General features: G+C 29.6%; 1 protein-coding gene across 1 annotated transcript in view; it reads right to left on the reverse strand.

Moving 5' to 3' along the window:
• LOC119601520 (pre-rRNA-processing protein esf1) overlaps nt 1–27,795 on the reverse strand; it is a 168,517-nt gene that overhangs the window by 59,026 nt on the left and 81,696 nt on the right. Inside the window, exon 4 of the transcript XR_005231240.1 lies at nt 18,065–18,121. The gene's annotated coding sequence lies outside the window, so the exon portion shown is untranslated. The remainder of the gene's footprint in view (nt 1–18,064; nt 18,122–27,795) is intronic.

Genomic DNA, 27,795 nt, shown 5'->3' on the forward strand with positions numbered 1-27,795 from the left:
TAGACTATAGACTAGTCTATAGACTAGACTATAGACTAGACTATAGACTAGACTATAGACTAGACTATAGACTAGACTATAGACTAGACTATAGACTAGACTATAGACTAGACTATAGACTAGACTATAGACTAGACTATAGACTAGACTATAGACTAGACTATAGACTAGACTATAGACTAGACTAGACTATAGACTAGACTAGACTATAGACTAGACTAGACTAGACTAGACTAGACTAGACTATAGACTAGACTAGACTATAGACTAGACTATAGACTAGACTATAGACTAGACTATAGACTAGACTATAGACTAGACTATAGACTAGACTATAGACTAGACTATAGACTAGACTATAGACTAGACTATAGACTAGACTATAGACTAGACTATAGACTAGACTATAGACTAGACTATAGACTAGACTATAGACTAGACTATAGACTAGACTATAGACTAGACTATAGACTAGACTATAGACTAGACTATAGACTAGACTATAGACTAGACTATAGACTAGACTATAGACTAGACTATAGACTAGACTATAGACTAGACTATAGACTAGACTATAGACTAGACTATAGACTAGACTATAGACTAGACTATAGACTAGACTATAGACTAGACTATAGACTAGACTATAGACTAGACTATAGACTAGACTATAGACTAGACTATAGACTAGACTATAGACTAGACTATAGACTAGACTATAGACTAGACTATAGACTAGACTATAGACTAGACTATAGACTAGACTATAGACTAGACTATAGACTAGACTATAGACTAGACTATAGACTAGACTATAGACTAGACTATAGACTAGACTATAGACTAGACTATAGACTAGACTATAGACTAGACTATAGACTAGACTATAGACTAGACTATAGACTAGACTATAGACTAGACTATAGACTAGACTATAGACTAGACTATAGACTAGACTATAGACTAGACTATAGACTAGACTATAGACTAGACTATAGACTAGACTATAGACTAGACTATAGACTGACTATAGACTAGACTATAGACTAGACTATAGACTAGACTATAGACTAGACTATAGACTAGACTATAGACTAGACTATAGACTAGACTATAGACTAGACTATAGACTAGACTATAGACTAGACTATAGACTAGACTATAGACTAGACTATAGACTAGACTATAGACTAGACTATAATGTAACCTATAGTGTAAACTATAGACTAGACTATAGTGTAAACTATAGACTAGACTACAGTGTAATCTATAGACTAGACTACAGTGTAATCTATATTCTAAGCTATTCTTTTGTTAGAAAATTTGCTTATTTTTTGTTTAAAATTTCTTGAAATTTTTAATTTTCTATCTAAATCGTTCATTCCAAGGGTTCATTTACCCCTTCATTGTTTAATAAAAGTTTATTTCCAATTTCAGAATTAATAAACAATGAACTTTATTTTTTATTAATTAAAATCTAAAAAAGCACTACTTATTTTTTAAAGTTCATTATCGTTTATAAAAAATATAAAATAAAAATCTCAAGTGTTTCATTTAAAGAGCCCACTTAAAGGATTAGATATTTAAGAGGCACTTCAGTATTTCTCAGCTAGGGGAACTAAATATAAATATTTTTTCATAAAAATAATTTCCTCTTAATTAAATTCTTAAGAAACTAAAAACACACATTTTTTTCTGATGAAATATTTCCAGCTTAATGAAGCTTAAAATTAACTATAAAAATCGGGGTACGAAACCAAAAATTCTTAATACATAACGTTCTTCATAACAAATTCATTTATGACCTAAAAAACCAACAACTTTGAAAAGAAGAAAAAAATTATGTCATATGCATGCATATTAAAAGTAAACGTTTGTTTTTTTATGACTTAATAGTTATAAAAGTTGCTAGGAATGGGATGGGTTTTTCAGTGTTTTGTTTTTGTGGCTTTTATAGCCATAAAAGAAGCCCTTCCTCACTGCTCCCCTGGTTTTTTTAATCATAACTTTTTGGCATACAAACTAAACAACTCATCAACAAAATATTGATCCCTAGATTTTTCATCAACATTTTTTTTTACACTTTTTCTCGTGTAAAGCAAGAAAAAATGACGCTAGCGAAACTAGAGCATTTGGAGTAGGGGCGGGCATTTTTAGTTTAGTCGTGTTTTTAGAAAAACAAACTCAAAGAAATTATGTCATACAGTGTTGTAATTTGTGCGTTTTAAGTAGAACCAAGTTAAATGTATATTAGATACACTGAAAGAAAAAGGAAACTAATGTTTGATGTCAACATTTATGTTTGAAATGGCGCCAATATTATTTGTATGGCTATTAGTATTGTAGCTTTACAAAGTTTTTTGTATAATAAGTTGGAGGATGACTAATTGTTGGAAGATGAAATCATATTTTATTTATCTACCATGAAAGATTTTAATATTTCCATTAGTACATGCAATTCTTTAAGAAGTTTTAGGACAAAATAAGGGAAAAGTTGTAATGAAAAAAATTGTAGGACAACACCTTAAAGCTGTTTTAATTAAATAAATGTGTAAATTGTATGTACTCTTATGTACGCATCATTTAAACAACTTGGCAGCACTTTTATTACTTTTTCAAAAAACATAAGCAAATGTTTTAATAAAAGAGAATTAAATTAAGTTTACATGATTGATTAGGAAATACAGTAGTCTAGTCTATAGTCAAGTCTATAGTCTAGTCTATAGTCTAGTCTATAGTCTAGTCTATAGTCTAGTCTATAGTCTAGTCTATAGTCTAGTCTATAGTCTAGTCTATAGTCTAGTCTATAGTCTAGTCTATAGTCTAGTCTATAGTCTAGTCTATAGTCTAGTCTATAGTCTAGTCTATAGTCTAGTCTATAGTCTAGTCTATAGTCTAGTCTATAGTCTAGTCTATAGTCTAGTCTATAGTCTAGTCTATAGTCTAGTCTATAGTCTAGTCTATAGTCTAGTCTATAGTCTAGTCTATAGTCTAGTCTATAGTCTAGTCTATAGCCTAGTCTATAGTCTAGTCTATAGTCTAGTCTATAGTCTAGTCTATAGTCTAGTCTATAGTCTAGTCTATAGTCTAGTCTATAGCCTAGTCTATAGTCTAGTCTATAGTCTAGTCTATAGTCTAGTCTATAGTCTAGTCTATAGTCTAGTCTATAGTCTAGTCTATAGTCTAGTCTATAGTCTAGTCTATAGTCTAGTCTATAGTCTAGTCTATAGTCTAGTCTAGTCTAGTCTATAGTCTAGTCTATAGTCTAGTCTATAGTCTAGTCTATAGTCTAGTCTATAGTCTAGTATAGTCTAGTCTAGTCTAGTCTATAGTCTAGTCTATAGTCTAGTCTATAGTCTAGTCTATAGTCTAGTCTATAGTCTAGTCTATAGTCTAGTCTATAGTCTAGTCTATAGTCTAGTCTATAGTCTAGTCTATAGTCTAGTCTATAGTGTAGTCTATAGTCTAGTCTATAGTCTAGTCTATAGTCTAGTCTATAGTGTAGTCTATAGTGTAGTCTATAGTCTAGTCTATAGTCTAGCCTATAGTCTAGTCTATAGTCTAGTCTATAGTGTAGTCTATAGTCTAGTCTATAGTCTAGTCTATAGTCTAGTCTATAGTCTAATCTATAGTCTAGTCTATAGTCTAGTCTATAGTCTAGTCTATAGTCTAGTCGATAGTCTAGTCGATAGTCTAGTCTATAGTCTAGTCTATAGTCTAGTCTATAGTCTAGTCTATTGTCTAGTCTATAGTCTATTCTATATTATAGTCTAGTCTATGGTCCAGTCTATAGTCTATTCTATATTATAGTCTAGTCTATGGTCTATTCTATATTCTAGTCTTTAGTCTAGTCTATAGTCTAGTCCATACTCTAGTTTATGGTCTAGTCTATAATCTAGTCTACGTTTTAGTCTATAGTCTAGTCTATAGTATAGCCTATAGTCTAGCCAATAGTTTAGCCTATAGTCTAGTCTATAGTCTAGTTCATACTCTAGTTTACGGTCTAGTCTATAGTCTAACCTATAGTCTAGTCTATAGTCTAGTCTATAGTCTAGTCTATAGTCTAGTCTATAGTCTAGTCTATAGTCTAGTCTATAGTCTAGTCTATAGTCTAGTCTATAGTCTAGTCTATAGTCTAGTCTATAGTCTAGTCTATAGTCTAGTCTATAGTCTAGTCTATAGTCTAGTCTATAGTCTAGTCTATAGTCTAGTCTATAGTCTAGTCTATAGTCTAGTCTATAGTCTAGTCTATAGTCTAGTCTATAGTCTAGTCTATAGTCTAGTCTATAGTCTAGTCTATAGTCTAGTCTGATCTAGTCTATAGTCTAGTCTATAGTCTAGTCTATAGTCTAGTCTATAGTCTAGTCTATAGTCTAGTCTATAGTCTAGTCTATAGTCTAGTCTATAGTCTAGTCTATGGTCTAGTCTATAGTCTAGTCTATAGTCTAGTCTATAGTCTAGTCTATAGTCTAGTCTATAGTCTAGTCTATAGTCTAACCTATAGTCTAGTCTATAGTCTAGTCTATAGTCTAGTCTATAGTCTAGTCTATAGTCTAGTCTATAGTCTAACCTATAGTCTAGTCTATAGTCTAGTCTATAGTCTAGTCTATAGTCTAGTCTATAGTCTAGTCTATAGTATAGCCTATAGTCTAGCCAATAGTTTAGCCTATAGTCTAGTCTATAGTCTAGTTCATACTCTAGTTTACGGTCTAGTCTATAGTCTAACCTATAGTCTAGTCTATAGTCTAGTCTATAGTCTAGTCTATAGTCTAGTCTATAGTCTAGTCTATAGTCTAGTCTATAGTCTAGTCTATAGTCTATCTATAGTCTAGTCTATAGTCTAGTCTATAGTCTAGTCTATAGTCTAGTCTATATCTAGTCTATAGTCTAGTCTATAGTCTAGTCTATAGTCTAGTCTATAGTCTAGTCTATAGTCTAGTCTATAGTCTAGTCTATAGTCTAGTCTATAGTCTAGTCTATAGTCTAGTCTATAGTATAGCCTATAGTCTAGCCAATAGTTTAGCCTATAGTCTAGTCTATAGTCTAGTTCATACTCTAGTTTACGGTCTAGTCTATAGTCTAACCTATAGTCTAGTCTATAGTCTAGTCTATAGTCTAGTCTATAGTCTAGTCTATAGTCTAGTCTATAGTCTAGTCTATAGTCTAGTCTATAGTCTAGTCTATAGTCTAGTCTATAGTCTAGTCTATAGTCTAGTCTATAGTCTAGTCTATAGTCTAGTCTATAGTCTAGTCTATAGTCTAGTCTATAGTCTAGTCTAGAGTCTAGTCATAGTCTAGTCTCTAGTCTAGTTATAGTCCTAGTCTATAGTCTAGTCTATAGTCTAGTGCTATTCTAGTCTATAGTCTATCTATAGTCCTATCTAAGTCTAGTCTATAGTCTAGTCTATAGTCGAGTCTATAGTCTAAGTCTATAGTCTAGTCCTTAGTCTATCTATAGTCTAGTCTATTGTCTAGTCTATAGTCTAGTCTTAGTCTAGTCCTATAGTCTATCATTTCTAGCTATTCCAGTCATAGTCGAACCTATAGTCTAGTCTATAGTCTAGTCTATATTCTAGTCTATAGTCTAGTCTATAGTCCTAACCTATAGTCTAGTCTATGTCTAGTCTATAGTCTAGTCTATAGTTCTAGTCTATATCTAGTCTATAGTCTAATCTATAGTCAAGTCATAGTCTAATCTATAGTCTAGTCTAGTCTAGTCTATAGTCTAATCTATAGTCTAGTCTATAGTCTATTCTATATTATAGTCTAGTCTATGGTATATTCTATATTCTAGTCCTTAGTCTAGTCTATAGTCTAGTCCATACTCTAGTTTATGGTCTAGCCTATAGTCTAGTCTATAGTATAGCCTATAGTCTAGCCTATAGTTTAGCCTATAGTCTAGTCTATAGGTTAGTCTACAGTCTAGTCTATAGTCTAACCTATAGTCTAGTCTATAGTTTAGCATATAATCTAGTCCATAGTCTAGAATACCGTCGAGTCTATAGCCTAGTCTATAGTCTAGCCCAGTGTCTAGTCTACAGTTTTGTCTATAGTCTAGTTTATAGTATTTAGTATAGTTTATAGTCTAATTTATGGTCTAGTATTTATCCTAGTCTACAGTCTAGTCCATAGTCTACTCTATAGTCTAATCTTTAATTTACCTCAAAAACTTATATTATTTTCAGTCTTCCTTTCAGTATTCCTTTTGATTTTTCCCTTGTGGTGGGGATTTGTAAATTAGTCTAGTCAAAAATCTAATTTCTATCTTATCCTATGGTGTCGTTTTTATTTGTTTTATTTGCAAAAATATTTTGCTTAAACACGCTCCAATGTTTTTTCTGTAAACATGTAATAATTTGTTCACATTTCTTGCCTCACTCCCACAAAAAGAAATCTTCAAATGGCTTTGGCAATTGTTTGTCTGGACGAAATATATTGATTTTTGTTAAAACAATCTAAAAGCCCCCAACTAGAGTGGAAAAAATACTTAAAAAGGGGTTCTTTTAGATTAAAGTTGCTTTTAGAAAAAAAAGAACTAAAAATTGCCAAAGAAGATTTAGTTTTTAAGTTGTTTTAAGGAATTTCCTAGTAAAATTTTGCACAAATCTTTAATTTAAAGTTATTTTCTTTGTTGGAAAATCTTTTTTCTATAACTTGTGGTTATTTTTTTGTTATTAAAGTCTTAAAGGGGAGCAAAAAACAACCCTGTTTTTAAGAGCTTAAGGCTTTTATCCTTAAAAACCTTTTTTTGTGAGTTGCATAAAATCTTTTTGCTATACTTTTGTAGATTTTTTGCAATTTAAGTGTCTGCTGCTTTGCAAATAACAATAAGAGGTTCTTTTTCTTATTTTTCTTTTTGTTATTATTATATGGCTTTGAAAACAATATTGACTTTTGCTTTGATTGTCATTCTTATGAAATTTTTGTAATTCTATCCCACAAAAAATGTGGGTGGTTTATGGACTTGTAAGATTAACACGTAATATTTTTAAGGTTTAAAAGATAACTTTAATAACAAAAAGAAGGAAATTTAATGGTTAAAATAAAATTCTGCTGAATTTTTTTAATTTTTGTTAAAATGCCTTTAATTAGTTGTAATCTAAACTGTGTTTGTTCAAAAAGTAAAGTTTACTAATTAAATTTGTTTCTTCTTTATTACCGCCCTAAAGCATGCTTTAATATTTGTGTTTTTCTTAACAATATTTATTACTTTGTTGATTTTGTTTACAGTGCGGTATAATAAATAACACGCCTTAAAGTATGCTTAAGTTTTTATGTTTTTTACTTATTAACAGTTTTACAAAGAAATAATGAGAACACTGGACATGTAATTTGAACTGTTAGTACATGGGAACGGTTTTAAAGAAAAGTTTTTTTTTTTTTTAAAGTGGAGAAGAAGTTTAAAAAGATTTTTTTATTTAAAAAAATTCTTTCAAGTTTTAGTTTTGAAAATATTTGCAATTAAAAATAATAATAGAGCCAACAGTAAAGACAAGCTGCCATAGATTATTTCCTTTTTCTTTCCAGTTTTAAGTTCTTATTAAGGGAAGAAGATTGCGTTTACAAAGTTTACACATATTTTTCTCACACATGATAATTTTGCAAAAATATCTCTTCTCATTTAATATTTTTATTAATTTTATTGCCAAATTCATTATTAATTTTCCATCACAACACTTGAGTAAAAAATTTTGCGTAATTTATGTGTTTTGATGCGAACTTTTTTTTTGTTGCAATTGATTCATACAAAAACGTTAAATACTTTATTAAAACAAGTTTTAAACTAATAATTTTTGTCCACTGTTTAAACCTCAAAAGAAGAGAAGTTGTTAGCAGCAAAGACCATAAAGCAGGGCTGGAAAATGAAGTACTGTTGTAGTATTAACTAGACTATAGACTGTAAAATACATACCAAATACTAGACTATAGACTGGACTGTAGACTAGACTATAGACTAGACTATAGAGTAGATTATAGACTAGACTATAGACTAGACTATAGACTAGACTATAGACTAGACTATAGACTAGACTATAGACTAGACTATAGACTAGACTATAGACTAGACTATAGACTAGACTATAGACTAGACTATAGACAAGACTATAGACTAGACTATAGACTAGACTATAGACTAGACTATAGACTAGACTATAGACTAGACTATAGACTAGACTGTAGACTAGACTATAGACTAGACTATAGACTAGACTATAGACTAGACTATAGACTAGACTATAGACTAGACTAGACTAGACTATAGACTAGACTGTAGACTACACTATAGACTAGACTATAGACTAGACTATAGACTAGACTATAGACCAGACTATAGACTAGACTAGACTATAGACTAGACTATAGACTAGACTATAGACTAGACTATAGACTAGACTATAGACTAGACTATAGACTAGACTATAGACTAGACTATTGACTAGACTATAGACTAGACTATAGACTAGACTATAGACTAGACTATAGACTAGACTATAGACTAGACTATAGACTAGACTATAGACTAGACTATAGACTAGACTAGACTATAGACTAGACTATAGACTAGACTAGACTATAGACTAGACTGTAGACTAGACTATAGACTAGACTATAGACTAGACTATAGACTAGACTATAGACTAGACTATAGACTAGACTATAGACTAGACTATAGACTAGACTATAGACTAGACTATAGACTAGACTATAGACTAGACTATAGACTAGACTATACCAAAGGCTTTAGACTGGACTATAGACTAGACTATACAAAAGACTATAGACTAGACTATAGACTGGACTATAGACTATACTATAGACTAGACTATAGACTAGATTATATACTAGACTATAGACTAGATTATAGACTATACTATAGACCAGATTACAGAATATACTGTTAACTACATAATGGGGTAGTCTATAGACTACAGACTAGACAATAGACTGGACTACAGTTTATACTACAGACTATACTACGGACTATACTACAGACCAGACTGCAGACCTACTTCATATACTTTTAAAATTGTCCATTCCTGCCATAGACATAAAAAAATGTTAAACGAATTTATTACAATCATGCATGCATGATGATGATGATGACGTTGAAATTGTTATTGAGTTCGCCGATGTGTGTGTTGGACTGGTGCAAGTACTAACGTAATCCTCCTAATTGCAACATTTACCACAAATAACCACTAGTCACTACACATCTAACTCTCTTCAACAAATGATGCAGCAATGAATAAATAAATGATTTTCAAAAAAACTTAGCTAAAAGGAAACATGTTTGTAGAAAATTTAAAATTTAACCCAGACTGCAAAGATGCGGCACATATACAATTTTTGCTTACTTCGGCAACATGTTAGACAACATTCCTTACAAAAACGTAAAAAAAAATTATAAAATGTTTATCAAACTTTATGTCCCAGACCACATAAGTGACATATATTTGTTACAATCTTTAACAAAAAAAATCATATTTATATCAATAAAAATATATTGATTTTTTAAATGATAACATTAATCATTAATGAATAGCTAAGTAAATAACCATAAAATATTTAAAATTAATATAAATATTCTTAAATATTTTGTCAATAAACCATTTAAAATTATTTATAATAAACCCAAATATGGTTGGAATACAATCAATTTGGTAGCTTAAACATCTAGGTTTATCAATGATTTTTTTTTTTTTTTTTTTTTTGTAAATTTATTATAAAATTTCTCATAAACAACAAAATCCACACCCACATACTATGTCCATAAATGTTTCTTTAATGTTTTATGCTCTATTGAAGCTTTAAGTTTGATAAAATGTGGCCCGACACACGTCAAGTATTGATTTCTCAAATGCTCAACTTTAGCTATAGACAGACGGTCATGTTATATTTTAATTTTCTATTTTCTATGTTTTATAAACTTTATAATTTTAATTACATCCGATGTTATCTACATAAGAAAAAAACAAAACCTGATGATTTGCGTATGAGGGCGTTTAAATTTAGAGTATTATTTACACTCAAATATAAAATTTTAATTATAGCTATCAAGATTCTAAGTTTTATGGGTTTTAAGGCAGTTAAGAAGGTAGGATTTAATATTTTATGTTTAAAGGTCATTTAAGGTACAACCTATCAACTCCTACCAACTTTATTTTCAAAAGGTCAAATGTATTACAACAAATCATTAGTTGCAACGGAAGTTTGAATTTGGAGATTTATTGTTATACTTTTTGTTTGCCAAAATAAGTTTTGGCATCTGAAATGTTTGAAACTTTGTAAAAGATGTTCGATGCAACTTAGAATATAGCCAAAGTAGTTGATGTTAACTGGAGGAAAAGTATTTGCAAGTTTAAGGCCTGATAAAGAATTTGAAATCTAGAATATAGTCTAGACTACAGACTAGACTATAGATTAGACTGTATACTAAAGTTTGACGGAAACCAAAGACCAGACTATAGAGTAGACTATAGACTAGACTATAGACTAGACTATAGACTAGACTATAGAATAGACTATAGACTAGACTATAGACTAGACTATAGACTAGACTATAGACTAGACTATAGACTAGACTATAGACCAGACTATAGACTAGACTATAGACTAGACTATAGACTAGACTATAGACCAGACTATAGACTAGACTATAGACTAGACTATAGACTAGACTATAGACTAGTCTATACACTAGACTATAGACTAGACTACAGACTAGACTATAGACTAGACTATAGACTAGACTATAGACTAGACTATAGACTAGACTATAGACTAGACTATAGACTAGACTATAGACTAGACTATAGACTAGACTATAGACTATACTATAGACTAGACTATAGACTAGACTATAGACTAGACTATAGACTAGACTATAGACTAGACTATAGACTAGACTATAGACTAGAATATAGACTAGACTATAGACTAGACTATAGACTAGACTATAGACTAGACTAGACTATACTACAGACTATAGACTAGACTATAGACTAGACTATAGACTAGACTACAGACTAGACTATAGACTAGACTATAGACTAGACTACAGACTAGACTATAGACTAGACTATAGACAAGACTATAGACAAGACTATAGACTAGACTATAGACTAGACTATAGACTAGACTATAGACTAGACTATAGACTAGACTATAGACTAGACTATAGACTAGACTATAGACTAGACTATAGACTAGACTATAGACTAGACTATAGACTAGACTATAGACTAGACTATAGACTAGACTATAGACTAGACTATAGACTAGACTATAGACTAGACTATAGACTAGACTATAGACTAGACTATAGACTAGACTATAGACTAGACTATAGACTAGACTATAGACTAGACTATAGACTAGACTATAGACTAGACTATAGACAAGACTATAGACTAGACTATAGACTAGACTATAGACTAGACTATAGACTACACTATAGACTAGACTATAGACTAGACTATAGACTAGACTATAGACTAGACTATAGAGTAGACTATAGACTATAGACTAGACTAGACTATAGACTAGACTATAGACTAGACTATAGACTAGACTATAGACTAGACTATAGACTAGACTATAGACTAGACTATAGACTAGACTATAGACTAGACTATAGACTAGACTATAGACTAGACTATAGACTAGACTATAGTAGACTATAGAGTAGACTATAGACTAGACTAGACTATAGACTAGACTATAGACTAGACTATAGACTAGACTATAGACTAAACTATAGACTAAACTATAGACTAAACTATAGACTAAACTATAGACTAGACTATAGACTAGACTATAGACTAGACTATAGACAAGACTATATAATAAACCATAAACTAGACTATAGACTAGACTGCAGACTTAAGTAGACAATAGAGTAGACTGTAGACAAAACAATAGACTAGACTATAGACCAAACTATAGACTAGACCACAAAGTAGACTATAGGCTGGACTATAAACTAAACTAATTACTAGCTTATAGACCAGACTATATATACTAGACTATATACTAGACTATGGACTAAACTATAAACTAGATTAAAGATCTATAGACTAAAGTTTACGGAACCCAAAGAAGTTTTTAGAAAACTACGAATCGGAAGAAACAAGTTTGTTGCTTTTCAAGGTTTGATGCAACATTTACTGAGACAGAAAAACTAGATCAAACTAGTAGAATAAAGTTGGTATTGGGGATATGGGTGATGTAACATGAATCTGTGAAAGTGATGAAAGCCTAATGGATATAAATTGAAAGCTTTGGTAATTTAAGAAAATGTTCACACATGTTTGATCCAACTTATTTTAAAGCAAAATTAGTGTGAAGAGCGGCGATTAATTAGTGATGAAGTCGGGGAAATTCTTGAAAAGTCATTATATTTTAAGAACAGGTTTGATGCAACTTATTTAAAAGCAAAAGTTGTTTGATGGGAATACTACAGCGGGGAATTTATAAATAATCAGTTTGATGGTTATACCCAATTATTCAATGCAATTCCCTTAAGGTTTAAGTTAAGATGTTCAAGTGTTAAATAGTTAATTAATTAACAAAAAATATGCAAGATCTGCAGTAATTAACATATAAACATTAATCAATTTTTTAAATGCAGTTTAAAAAACATTGGAAAAATTCCTTTAATAACCTAATAGTGGAAATTTTAAAACACTAATTAGTATTTTTAATAAAAAATTGTAACAAAACGTGAAGAGTCGAACATAAAGTTGGGTCAAGGCTGTAAACAAACAAGCAGCAACAAACAACAACAATTTCAAATTACCGGTAAACAAGCACGAACGTCAAAAACAAAAAAAATAGTTGACAATTTTAAAACTTAGACATTAATACAAAGTTACAATATAGAAGACAAGTGTTGGAGGTATTAGGGCTAAAAACATAAAATGTGTTGATTTGTTTAAAAATATGTTGGCTGCTTGTTAAATGAAATTGCTGGTCTGGCTGATGGTGGTGGCCAACAAATGTAAAATGTAATCAATCAAATTCTCTTTTTTTTTTGTAGAAGAAGAAGAACTGAAAGAAAACATAACACAAAAAAATCATGTAAAAAGGTGAAAGCGTTTTGTTTAACACATGTTTTGAGGTAATTTGTTGCTTTGGCGATATAGGGCCAACATAAGTTTTTAAAGGGCTGGTCTTAAGTACGGCTTTAATAAATTTTGTGTTAAGCGGGAAAATGCACTTGTTACAATAGTATTTAAGACAGCATGGTAAATTAACAATTATAGAAAAGAATTATTTTCTAAACAACTGTGGGAATTTTTGTGTTATAAAACATTTATTAAGGTTATTGGGTCTTTGCTTTGTTTATATTCAATTTATGTTGGTTTTATTGATATATCAGCCAACAAAATGGCAATTTGTGCCGAAAACCCCGAAAAAAAGATCAAACGAAAGTCATTATAATAATTTTTAAATAAATTTTTATTAACTTTCTTTGTTATATGTACAAAAATAAAAACAAACTCCGGAAAAAAATTATTATTTAATCAAGCAAAAACTCTTTGTTAAACTTTCTTTTGTTAAAGATTAATATTGAAAAATTGATCATAGTATTAAAAAATATTAGCAAAAATGTTTATGTTTAAGTTATAAAAAAATTACATAATTTTGATGTTTTTATTATAAACAAATAATTAAGTAGAAAAAAAGCTTATTTTTTATAAAAGTGTTATAAACTATAAACTTGCACCTTAAATAAACACACATCTAAATAATACTTTCGTTTTCTTTAAAAAGACCCACATTTCTTTTAAAGGCTAGTTAATCAAAAAAAGAAATGGTCAAAAAATTTTTTTTAAAATTTGCCAAAAATAAAATAAACAGATTCATCTTAAAAAAAGAAAAAAACAAAAACAACAACCAAGCTATAAAAATGTTTATGAAGTTGTTTAACAATTTGGGAAATGAAAATTTATTTATAATGTAAATTAAATAAAATAGATCTAAATAAGTAAGCAGCTTAAAGACGTCACCTTACAAGCTGAAATAGATCCCAATCCATAAAATTAAAAACCCAGCAAACCAATTTGTAAACATTATCCGATAAAATATGATTTTAACTTATAAATACAAATTTTCTTATTATTCTTCTAGAAAAGGTTTTACTAAAGCTTTCAACAAAAAGTTGGAAAATTGTTTTCAAATCCAGACAATAAATTTCATAATATTTAAAAAAAGTTTTTTTTCAAGCTTTTCTAAAGCTTTAAGGAAAGCTTTAAAACTTTAAGGAAAGCTTTAAAACATTAAGGAAAGCTTTAAAACTTTAATATTATTTAAACAACTTAAAGCTTTACTTTAAACCAAACATTTAAACAAGTTTTTAAAATATTTAATAGTAAAAGCTTTATCACTAAAACCCAAATAAAGCTTTTTCACAAAATTTAAAGCTTTAAGGAAATGTTTGAAGCTTTAATTAAATCTAAACTATGACAAGACTTTTATATTTCTTTAATCATAATATTTATATATAAAAGCTCTTTTAATTAACAGCAACATTAAAAAAAAAGCTTTAATATTATTCAAACGATTTAAAGCTTTTGTTCTAATCCAAAGACTTCAAAATAAAAGCTTTAGTAATATACCTCTAACAAAGCTTTCCCACAAAATTTCCTAGAACTTGAGCTTTTTCCACATTCCCTCAAGCAAAGCATTTTCTTAAATGTTTTTACAGCTTTAATGAATGTTTGAAACTTTTTTCCAAAAATTTTCAAAGTTTGGTCTTAAGCCTTTAAGTTTAAAACGTTCTTGTTATCCCTCTAGAAAAGCTTTGAGGAATGTTTAGAAATGTTTAAAAAGTTTGTTATTAAAGCTTAAAGCATATAATTTTACTCAAGGCAAGCTTTCATAATAAAAAAATAAAAGCTTTCTTATTATTCCACAAGTAAAGCTATTTGCAAGCTTTATTTTTGGTGGGTGTGTCTTTAGAAAGCTCAAAACTTTCCTGTTATCCCTCTAGCAAAGCTTTGAGGAAAGTTTCGAAATGTTTAAAAAGTTTGTTGCTTAGCTTAAAGCATATAATTTTACTCAAGGCAAGCTTTCATAATAAATAGAAATAAAAGCTTTCTTATTATTCCACAAGTAGAGCTTTTCGTTTAGCTTTTCGTTAACGACTTCTAGTTTTCTTGTTATCCCTCTAGTAGAGCTTCTCGTTTAGCTTTTCGTTAACGACTTCTAGTTTTCTTGTTATCCCTCTAGCAAAGCTTTGATTTAAGCTATGAAACTTTCTATTTCTTCAAATAATCTATGTCGTTATATTTAGCCATTTTTAAGCTTTAATTAAAAGCTTAGAACTATAGACAAATGCCAACATTATAAAAGGTTTTCACATTATTAAAAAATTAAAGCTTTCTTAGCTTTATTTTATTAAGCTTTTCTAAAAGTTTGATATTTTATATTTAATTAATATTATTATTTTATTATCACATTGTTCGCTGGGTATTTAGAAGCGATTTATAAAGACCAGCAGCAGCCTAAATGGATTTATACTATTGTTATAGTTTTTTTTGTTGTGGTAGTTGTACTTTTTCATAATTACAGCGGTATTAATGTCAGGGCGGAATATTTTTTTTTTTCTGAATAAGCTTTTGTTAACACTTGAAGTAGTTAATAAGAAGATTAAAAACACAATCACAAAGATTTAATTACCAAGACCAAAGAGTATTAAAAGAAATGTTTGAAGTTTTAAAAAAAACCCTAAGCTTTAAAACTATTTTGAATAGCTTGGGAGGTATGACAATAACTTTCAACACTTAAAAAGAAATTAATTATAAAGCTATTTCATAAAGAAAATAAAGGATTATCTGGCTACTGACAACCGAAAAAAGTTATTCATAATATAGAAAAAGTTTGATGCAACAAAACACAAAAGTAGTTTGATAAGAATAAGATAATACGGGGAAGGGATATGCAACCTAAATCATGAAAAAAAGTAGTTTGAAGGGAACATATTTGAGTTTGAAGAGCATTAAAATACGATCATAATAGTCAAGGTTTGAAGCTTTGTTTGATGACAACTAGATTAAAGTATTCTTTCTTTCAGTATTCTTCATATAATCTGGAAGAAGATCAGACCTTAATTTGGACAACTGTTTGTGGAGATAATTTGCGAAAAATAACCGAAAATGTTCTTCATAATATACAAGAGGTTTGATGCAACAAAACACAAAAGTAGTTTGATAAGAATAAGATAATACGTGGAAGGGAAAACTGGTTTGATGCAACATTAAGTAGTTTGATGACAACATAACTATTCTTTTAATTAAAAGAAATCTTGTTTGAAGAGAAAATAGTTTGATAAGAACACGATAAAGCTTTTTCTGTTTTAAAACTGCTCTAGCTCCTGTTAAATATAGTTTGATTGAGGTTTGATTCAACATTAAGTAGTTTGATGGGAACATGCTGACAACTAGATGAAAGTATTCTTTGGGTTTTGGGTGTGGTTTAAAGCTTTTCTAGTTTTTGTTTGAAACTGGTTTGATTCAGCATTAAGTAGTTTGATGACAACATTATGAAACGGTTTTTTTAATTAAAATAAATTTTGTTTGAAGAGAAAATAGTTTGATAAGAACACGATAAAGCTTTTTTTTTTTAAACTGCTCTAGCTCCTGTTAAATGTAGTTTGATTGAGGTTTGATTCAACATTAAGTAGTTTGATGGGAATATGATGACAACTAGATGAAAGTATTCTTTGCCTTTTTGGGGCTGGTTTAAAGCTTTTCTAATTTTAGTTTAAAACTGGTTTGATTCAACATTAAGTAGTTTGATGACAACATAAAGTGTTTGAAGCTACTTTTAATCAAAAGAAATCTTGTTTGAAGAGAAAATAGTTTGATAACAAAACGAAAAAGCTTTTTCTCGTTTAAAACTTCTATAGCTTCTGTTAAATGTGGTTGAATCAACATTAATTAAGTAGTTTGGGGACAATATGATGAAACTGGTGTTTGAAGCATTTTTTTATTAAAAGAAATCTTGTTTGAAGAGAAAATAATTGGATAACAACATCATAAAGCTTTTTATGGTTAAACATTTCTCTTGATTCTGTTAAAATCTGACTAAATTAAGGATTGATGCAACATTTAGTAGTTCAATGACAACATGGTAAAACTGCTTTTTGTTTGAAGCATTTTTTTATTAAAAGAAATCTTGTTTGAAGATACAGAGTTAAACCTTTTTATACGTAAAAGCTTTGAAGAACAGGAGAAACATGTTTTCAGCTTTTCTATAGATATGATCAAGCTTTGAGAGAAATGTCTAAAGTGTAACACAAATACTGTTAAGAATTTGAAGCATTACTTGGCTGTAGTCAAACTACATATGGTTTGATGCAACAAATTTAGTTTGATCTAACTGTGTGAAGAGCATCGAAATACAATTTGAATCGAGAATCTGATCCATTAAATAAGGTCTGAAGTGAATTGATTCTAGACTAAACTTTGTGGAACTAAATAAAACCTTAATATGTTTTTAAGAGAATATATCTTCCTGATATTTAGCTTCCCTTTCTGAACTATCAAATTTGTTATTTGTTACAAATAAAAAAACGATAAAAAGGTTTAAATTCCCATTTAACAACAAGTGAAATTTATTTTTACTACATCAGCACTTCTCCAACAAGAAATTGTCAAAGAAAAGGTAATACAAAAGCAAAACAACCAATAACACTTATAAAAATCAACTTTTGATGATTTTAACGATCACTTTTATGATCAATTTACGACGGCAATGGTTGAAAATGGCACAGACAGACATTCAAACGGACAAGGCAGACAACAAAAATTTTGCCAATTTAAGCAAAAATATTATTAAATAAATAAAATTGTTTAAAATTTTAAACAAGAAAGTGCAATTTAAGCAGAAAATGTAATGAAGTAACATAAATATTTTATTAATTATTTTAAAGGTAATTTTGTTGTTATTGTTGGGAATTTCAACAAGTTTGTTGTTGATTTAAAAGAAAAATGAAAAGTAAATAAATAAAAAAGTATTTAAATATAATGGTTATGATAAAATAGCGTGTTAAACTTACAAATTGAACTACTTTTCTGGACAATGAAGCCACAATTCATTACAAAAACCCCAACTCCTACAAAAAAAGAAAGAAAAAAAAAACATTAAAAAAATGTATTTAAGAAATAATAAATTAAAGATCATTATGTAAAAAAGAAATTGGAAATAAAATTTATAAAAATATCTCAAGAGTCATAAGGTGTTTTCAAAATTTTTGCTTTAATTTTATATTACTTTTTAATAAACAATTTGTTTCTTACAATTATTTAACTCTAAACTTGTTTGGCCACCTTTAAAGTTGGCAAATGTCAATCTGTTAAAGAAAAAAATTTGCAAAAAACAAACCAAAAGAAAATGTCAAATGTAGATTAAACTAAAAGTAAGTTATCAAAATTTTTAATTTCAAACTTAAAACCAAAAAAATGTAACTGACAACATTTTCAAAATAAAGTTAAGGCTTTACTACCCCTTTTCCTCTCACAAAAGCATCTTGTAATAGCTGTTTATTTTAAACATGCAAATGGAAAATCATGTTAATTTTTTGGCCCGCTATTGAAGTTGTCTTTACCAAAAGTTGCTATAATTATTATATCATGACTCTATTTGTGTAAGTAACCATGTAATCTGTCTGGCAAAAAAGAAAAACTATTAGTTTAGTTAAGACAAACAAACCAAAAAAAAAAAAAATCATAAAATTTTATAACATTTAGTTGATATTTGCATAAAATGTTACATATTTTACAGTTAGTTTAAGAAAATAAAAGTATTTTCAAAATATTTTAAACATTTTCATTAGATAATTATTACAAAATTATGTTAAACACTAGTAGTTGGGAAAACTTAAAAACAAAACGTTTTCCCTTTAATTAAGTAACTGGCAATTTGCTTAACTAAGCATGATTTTGATAAAAATCTTTGTTTAAGTTAGAAAAGAAATATATCGAACGAAAGGGTTTATGAACCTCTATTAACTAGACAATAGACTAAACTATAGACCAGACTAAATACTCAACTAGAGATTAGACTATAGTCCAGACCAGACTATAATCCAACTATAGACTAGACTATAGTCCATACTATGACCAAAACTAAAGACTCGACTATAAACTCTACGATAGTCTATATCAGACTATAGACTTAACTATTAAAAAGAATATAGTCGAGACTAATGGCTACACTAAAAACTCGACTATAGTCCAGAATATAGAATGGACTATAGTCCCTACTATAGTCTAGGCTATAGCCTAGACTATAGACTATAGACTAGACTATACTATAGGCTAGATTATAGACTAGACTATAGACTATAGACTAGACTATAGACTACAGACTAGACTAGACTAGACTAGACTAGACAAGACTAGACTAGACTAGACTAGATTAGAATAGACTAGACTATAGACTAGACTATAGACTATACCATAGACTAGACTATAGACTAAACTATAGACTAGACTATAGACTAGACTATAGACTAGACTATAGACTAGACTATAGACTAGACTATAGACTAGACTATAGACTAGACTATAGACTAGACTATAGACTAGACTATAGACTAGACTATAGACTAGACTATAGACTAGACTATAGACTAGACTATAGACTAGACTATAGACTAGACTAGACTAGACTATAGACTAGACTATAGACTAGACTATAGACTAGACTATAGACTAGACTATAGACTAGACTATAGACTAGACTATAGACTAGACTATAGACTAGACTATAGACTAGACTATAGACTAGACTATAGACTAGACTATAGACTAGACTATAGACTAGACTATAGACTAGACTATAGACTAGACTATAGACTAGACTATAGACTAGACTATAGACTAGACTATAGACTAGACTATAGACTAGACTATAGACTAGACTATAGACTAGACTATAGACTAGACTATAGACTAGACTATAGACTAGACTATAGACTAGACTATAGACTAGACTATAGACTAGACTATAGACTAGACTATAGACTAGACTATAGACTAGACTATAGACTAGACTATAGACTAGACTATAGACTAGACTATAGACTAGACTATAGACTAGACTATAGACTAGACTATAGACTAGACTATAGACTAGACTATAGACTAGACTATAGACTAGACTATAGACTAGACTATAGACTAGACTATAGACTAGACTATAGACTAGACTATAGACTAGACTAGACTAGACTATAGACTAGACTATAGACTAGACTATAGACTAGACTATAGACTAGACTACTAGACTAGACTATAGACTAGACTAGAGACTAGACTAGACTAGACTAGACTATAGACTAGACTATAGACTAGACTATAGACTAGACTATAGACTAGACTATAGACTAGACTATAGACTAGACTATAGACTAGACTAGACTAGACTATAGACTAGACTATAGACTAGACTATAGACTAGACTATAGACTAGACCATAGATTAGTCTATAATCCAGACTATAGACTAGACTCAAAACTATGTATATAGTTAGACACTATAGCCTAAAATATAGAAAGATGTTGAAAATTATGGATCTTTTTAGGAAATTTTCATTTAGAAACTAATAGAAGCAAATTTAGGCAAAATGGGTTTTATAACCCCTTGGGGTTTAGGCACCTTATTCCGTTATGAAAGGTTATTTTCTAGTAAAAGTTAAAACATATGAATCTAAGCCTTTTAAAGCTATGTAAAATATAAAGATATTGTGAACGTTTTCTTTAAAACTTAAAAAACCCCTCGGGGGTCCTTTGGCCACTATGTCATAAAGTTTAAATAAAAGTGTGGCATTTTCTTAGCTGTAGAGAATAATGTTAATTTTTTTAATAAATCAAAATTTCCCTTAACACCTATTGCGCAAAGAAAACACAAACCTAAATTTATTTATAACTCCAACTGATATCATCATCATATTAATACCTATGTCTAACTAGCATCATTAATTCTTTTGATTAATAACAGACTCCAAAAACAAATCACAAACAAAAGTTAACATGAAAAGAAACCCAAACATATTGCATGATTTCTACTCATACTTTTATTTTCAATTGCATTTTTGACTTCCTAGAAACAAAAATGCTAAAATATCACATCCATCACAATTTATTTATTTTTTTTCGTTTTCTTTGTTCACGAATAGCACACACAAAACATACAAGAAAATCGTAACAAAAGCAACATAAACCTGGTGACTTATTTTACATTTTATGTTTTTCTCTGACTGTCTGTCTGTTCGTCCGTTTGTCTGTGATTTTTGAAAATTTGCTCTTTTTGTTTGATTTGTTACTTTAACAAATTGTTAATATAATTTTTTTTTGTTTTGTGATTTTTCCATTGTTGTTGTTAAATTGAAACGAATATCTATGTGTATAGAAGGAAAAGGTAAAAAACAATAACATTTGGCGGCAAAATCTTCGCACTCAAAATGCCAATTGTTAACTATTGTGTGGTAATTTGGTTGAAGTTTTTTTTGAGGAGACAGAAAAGCATTTTGTAGAGTTTTCTAGTAGACTAGAGACTTGGTATAATAATATTGAAAACCATACATATTGAGACGACAAATATTATTGGCAGAAAAACAGAGCTGGAGGTAGGAAAAGCTAAAATTGGACAAACCAATATTAAGGACCCCAGAAGGTTTAAGACTTTTTAGTAATATTTCCTTCTAGAAATTTTGATTCCAAATCAAATGAAATTGTTTTGGGTTCGAAGGACCACTTGCTTTGTTTCCCAAGAAATTTCCCAAATGGTCCTTCGAACTTAGTAAAATTTGAAATCAGGTTCGAATGACCAATTTATACTAGTCTAATGACTAAAAGACACTTTTTTATTAAACATTGTTTATTCAAAGGAAATGGCTAAAAAAGAACCTTAGAAACTGTTGAGTTTTATTATAGAATTTAATGAAGCTTTTAAAAGCAATGATTGTAAATTTGTCATCCGGTTCGAAGGACCATATTTTTCTAAACAAATTTCTCTTAAAGTTAAATAATTTTCAATTCAAGAATATTTTCTTTTTTAGATTTCTCTTACTGATCTTTCCCATCTCTGCTTGTCTTAAAGTTTGCTAGGAAATGTTAAATATTTGTTGTTGTTGTTGTTTTTTTAAGTTGTTATTGTTTAAATTTTAAACACTGGATTACTACTGTACGACTAGTAGTTTGTTAAAGAAAACAAAAACAACAATGTAAATTGATTGGATTTTTCGTTATTTTTAAACAAATTGCTAATAAAGTTAAAATTTATAAACCAAATGATATTTTTGGTTTTGTTGGGATTTTTTTTTCGCTTTAAATAAGTGACTGAAAGTTTAAAAATTATTGGAAAATTTTATAAAATTTGATCAGCAATGAAACGAATGCCTTTTTAAAACTGTCCTCTCTGAATAAAAGAATTGAAGAAGTACGATGCTACGATTTCCTACTAGAAATGGTCCTTCGAAACCAACAAGTAGTTAAATCGGTTTCGAAGGACCATTTGTTACTGACACGAAATCAATTTGTTTCGTTAAGAAATCATTAAAAGCTGCATGAAACTAATTTCTGCCGAAAATGGTCCTTCGAATCATAAGAGATTTGTTAGAGGTCAGACAGATTTCCTGCCAGAAATGGTCCTTCCAAAGCAACATGTAAATTAATCGGATTCGAAGGACCATTTGTTTCTGACACGAAATCAATTTGTTTTCATAAGAAATCATTAAAAGCTGCATAAAACTAATTTTGAATCAAAGAAGATTCGTTGGAGGACTGACAGATTTCCTGCTAGAAATGGTCCTTCGAATGCAACAAGCAGTTAAATCGCATACGAAGGACCATTTGTTTCTGACACCAAATCAATTTATTTTCATAAGAAATCATTTAAAGCTGCATAAAATTAATTTCTGCAGAAAATGATCCTTCGAATCAAAGAAGATTTGTTGGAGAATTGACCGATTTCCTGCTAGAAATGGTCCTATGAATCAAAGAAGATTTGTTGGAGGACTGAAAAATTTCCTGCTAAAAATGGTCCTTCGAATGCAACAAGTTGTTTAAATGGATTCGAAGAACCATTTGTTTCTGCATAAAACTAATTTCTGACAAAAATGGTCCTTCGAATCAATTGAATTAAATTAAGTGGATTCGAAGGACCACTACTTTTCAGCAGAAAACCAATTACTTTATTAAAGCAATTATTCGAAATATTCTAAATGGTCCTACGAATCCAATAACATTTATTAACGGGTTAGAAGGACCATTTCTCATGAATTCTGGAAAGTTGAAAAGCTTTTTGTCTTTTAAAATTTTAATCATTCTTATTATTAACTAATCGTTCTATTATTTAATTAATTTTCTTACTTTAGAACTGACCTTTACCATTATTATGTTATGACGATATGATGAAATCACTGCTTAACTTAAACAATAAATATTCTATTGTTTCACAAGACATTTTGGTATGTAGCTGATGTCTCTAAATTGAATAAAACTTTCAATTTCTGTTTAATAAAATTTACTCATAACAAACTTAAACCAAAACAAAAGAAAAAAAAACGAAAGTGAAATTAATAACAATAATAGTAATAATAATAAAACTTGAACTCCCTCAAAAAAAAAACTTACTCACCTGAATTCTTAAAATTTTGAAATAATAAAAAAAAGTGACCAAACAGAGAAACAAATAAATCCCCTTGCTGAGCATGCCCACTACACAATATTAAGTTAAAAAGAAATTAACTTTTGATTTGTCATTTCAATAATAAACAAATAAACTTAGAAAAAGTAAAACAAAAAAAGTGAAAAGTGCATTATTTAAAAAATTGACTAGATATTTAGTTTTCATCCGGCAAAACCCTTAATTTAAAATTCTGCTCAGCAAAAATTGGTTTCACCACCAGCACATACACACACACACACACACTGCTTGGGCAGACACACAAATCACAAATTTATAGAAAGACAAAGCAGACAGTCAGACTGACAGACAGACAGACAGACGTTTTGTCATCGCTCAGACACATAGTAAAGTAAAAACGCCCAAGAAATGTTTATTTTTTTGAAAATGTTGACGTTTAGCACGCTCTCGCTCCTTTTACTCGTTTTACAATTTCTAAATAGAAAGAAAGTTTTGAACGAGTAAAATTTTCTTTTTTTTTATTTTATATTAAAAGTTGAATGACTTAAATCTTTATTGGCTTTACTAACCATGGTCAATGTATAAATGGATGAGTTTGTCCAAAAAATATTTTAGCATGATGTTTTTTTGCCAATTATACTAATATTCCAAGGCATAATGAGAGTGTTTGGAGCAGCATATAGAAATGAAAACTGTCAGTATATATTATATAGATAAGTTATCTGAGAAATAATACTAACAGTGGGAGATAACAAAGAAAATTTAGAAAAAAAATCGCTAATTAATGAAATAAAACAAAACTTGTATAAGGTTCGAAGGACCATTTTATTCTAGCTTGAAAATGGGCCTTCGAGCCTAAGGAGCATTTTCTATAACATTCGGAGGACTATTTGTTTCTAGCAGTAATTTGTAACACACAATGGTTTTTAAACAAACGATTAAGAGCAAAATTTTCTGCTATGAAAATGGTTCTTCGAAACTCAAAACATGTATAGGGTTCGAAGGACCATTTTTTCTAGCTTAAAAATGGTTCTTCGAGCCTAAGGAGCATTTTTTATCACATTCGAAGGACTATTTGTTTCTAACACTAATTTCTAACACACATTGATATCTAAACCAACGATTAAGAGCAAAATTTTCTGCTAGAAATCGTCCTTCGAAGGCAGTTATTCTAAGAACTAGACGATCTATTTGATTTTTAAAGAAATGATTTGTTTAAGCAATGAATTCAAATTGTATGATTGAATCTAATAAGTTATTAGGTTCAAAAGACTATTTCTTTTCAGTAAAGAAAATGGTCCTTCGAACCTTATCTTACACGATATCAAATTGATTTCTATTAAGTCTTTCGAACCTAATCTTACACGATATCGAATTGATTTCTAAAGCACTGAATCCAAGCTTAATAACGAATATAATGAGATTTGTTATCGAGTTCAAAGGACCCCATTTCTTTTCACCAACAAAAATAGACCTTCGAACCTAATGATCATTTTTTAACGCATTCAAATAAACATTTGTTGCTATCAAGAGTTTTTTCAGCTAGAAATGATCATTTGCTCACAGTGACATTTGTTAGTTTTCAGTAAAATATGGTCCTTCGAACCTAATGAGCATTTTTAAGTTTTGATTGATTTTCAAAGAAATGATAAAAGCAACTTGTTTGTTAAAGCTATGACTCAAAATTTTATAAAATATTCTTGGGATCAAAGGAGATTTGATATCTGGTTCGAAAGACCATTTCTTTCCAGCCACAATTATGGTCCTTCGAGCCTATTGATAATTTTAAAAGCATTCCAAGGAATATTTGTTTCTAAAACGAAATCAAGAGATTTTCATCTAGAAAAGGTCCTTCGAACATAATGAGAATGAGTTTTCCATTACAATATGAAACTGATTTCTACATAAACGATTAAAAGCAAAATTTTCTGCTAAAAATGGTCCTTCGAATCCAATAAGAATTGATTTTCAAAGAAATAATTATAAGAAACTTGTTCGTTAGAGCTCTGATTCTAAATTTTGAATGAGATTTGTTATCGGGTTCGAGGACCATTTCTGTCCAGCTACAATGAAATTGTTTATCGCATTCCCAGGAACATTTGTTAATAAAACGAAATCAAGAGATTTTCATCTAAAAATGGTCCTTCGCTCTCTGTGACGTTTGTTGTTTTCCAGCAACATTTTCTGCTAAAAATGATCCTTTGAATCCAATAAGAATTGATTTCCAAGGAAATTTTTAAAAGCAACTTGTTCGTTGAAGCACTGATTCTAAATTTTATAAATGTTCTTTCGATTATAACGAGATTTGTTAGCGGGTTCAAAGGACCATTTCGTCCCACCCACAAAAATGGTCCTTCGAACCTTTATAAACCGAAATCAAAATATGTTCTGCTAGAAATGGTACTTCGCTTCCAAAAAGATTTGTTCCGGGTTTGAATATGTTTTCTATCTGGTTCGTAGGACCATTTGTTTTTCGACAAAACTTCTTTGTGAAGGTTATTTAAAATCAGCAGAAAAATATTGTCATTATTTTTCTTTTCTCCATTCCACGGATACCCCTTTCTTATCATCACACAATCACACCACTTGCCACTTCTGTAAACTCGCGTCACTCACTGAGACCATCGACGTCATCATCTTCATTACGATCATGTTAATTATCATTTATGTTAGCGACAATGATGTTTGGCGATGACGATGATGGTATCAAAAGTATTGTCGTCATTTGAAATGCTTAACATGTATAACTGTTTATTTTCTATAAACATTTCTTAAACAGATATATTATGACTTTTGCGAGTGTATTTAGAAAAATGTTTAAATATTTTTTTTTAAATAGATAAAGTAACAAATTTGTAATGGAGAATAAGTAGGTATTTGAACAAAAGTCAGCCAGTTTAGCTTTCTTTCTATTACTATTTTGTATGGACTGGCAAAAATATGTTTTAATCGTTGTAGAGTGAATCTATTAGCGCGTTATTTAAAGTATGGTGATGCATGTTTAGTACTTGTTTATTAAGGGGATGTAAGAGTATGTAAACTTTAAGAGGGAAAGGGAAATTTTCTTTAAGAGAAAACTTGAAATTTTTGAAAAACTTTGTAATAAAAATGGTCCTACGAGCCCACATTCTTTATAAGTTCTGAGCTATCAATTATTTCACTAAGGGAGAGGTTTTCGTAATTAAAAACTAGAACTATCAATTACTTCTTTAAGGATTAAGGTTTTCTAAGGAATTTTTGTAGAAGTATGTAATAAAAATGGTCCTTCGAGCCTAAATTCCTAGAGAACTGCCAACAAGTTCTGAACTAACAACTACTTCCGAAGACTAGAAGTGTAATTTTGTAATAAAAATGGTCCTACGAGCCCATATTCTTAATCGTAAGTTCTGAACTAACAATTATTTCATTAAGGAAAAGGGTTTCTTTATTAAAAACTAGAACTATCAATTATTTATTTACGGATAAAGGTTTTCTAATTACTTTTGTAGAACTTTGTAATAAAAATGGTCCTTCGAGCCCACATTCTTAATCATAAGTTCTGAACTATGAATTATTTCATTAAGGGAAAGATTTTCTTAATTAAAAACTAGAACTGTCAATTATTTCTTTAAGGAAAAAGGTTTTCTTGTTGAACTTTGTAATAAAAATGGTCCTACGAGCCCATATTCTTTATAATAAGTTCTGAACTATCAATTATTTCATTAAGGGAAAGGTTTTCTTTATTAAAAACTAGAATTATCAATTATTTCTTTACGGATAAAGGTTTGCTAAGGACTTTTGTTGAACTTTGTAATAAAAATGGTCCTTCGAGCCCTAAATTCATAGAAAACTGCCAACAAGTTGTAAACTAACAACTATTACCGAAGACTAGAAGTGTAATTTTGTAATAAAAATGCTCCTACGAGCCCACATTCTTAATCGTAAGTTCTAAACTATCAATTATTTCATTAAGGGAAAGATTTTCTCAATTACAAACTAGAACCATCAATTATTTCTTTAAGGAAAAAGGCTTTCTAATTACTTTTGTAGAACTTTGTAATAAAAATGGTCCTTCGAGCCTGAATTCCTAGAGATTGGCAAGTTCTGAACTAACAACTAGGGTAAAAGTTTTCTCAATTAAAAACTAGAACTATTATGT

Source organism: Lucilia sericata, unplaced genomic scaffold (assembly GCF_015586225.1).
Source record: "Lucilia sericata isolate MDLA Ls3-8-SP2 unplaced genomic scaffold, ASM1558622v1 Contig000006F_arrow, whole genome shotgun sequence".
Classification (NCBI taxonomy): Eukaryota; Metazoa; Arthropoda; class Insecta; order Diptera; family Calliphoridae; genus Lucilia; species Lucilia sericata.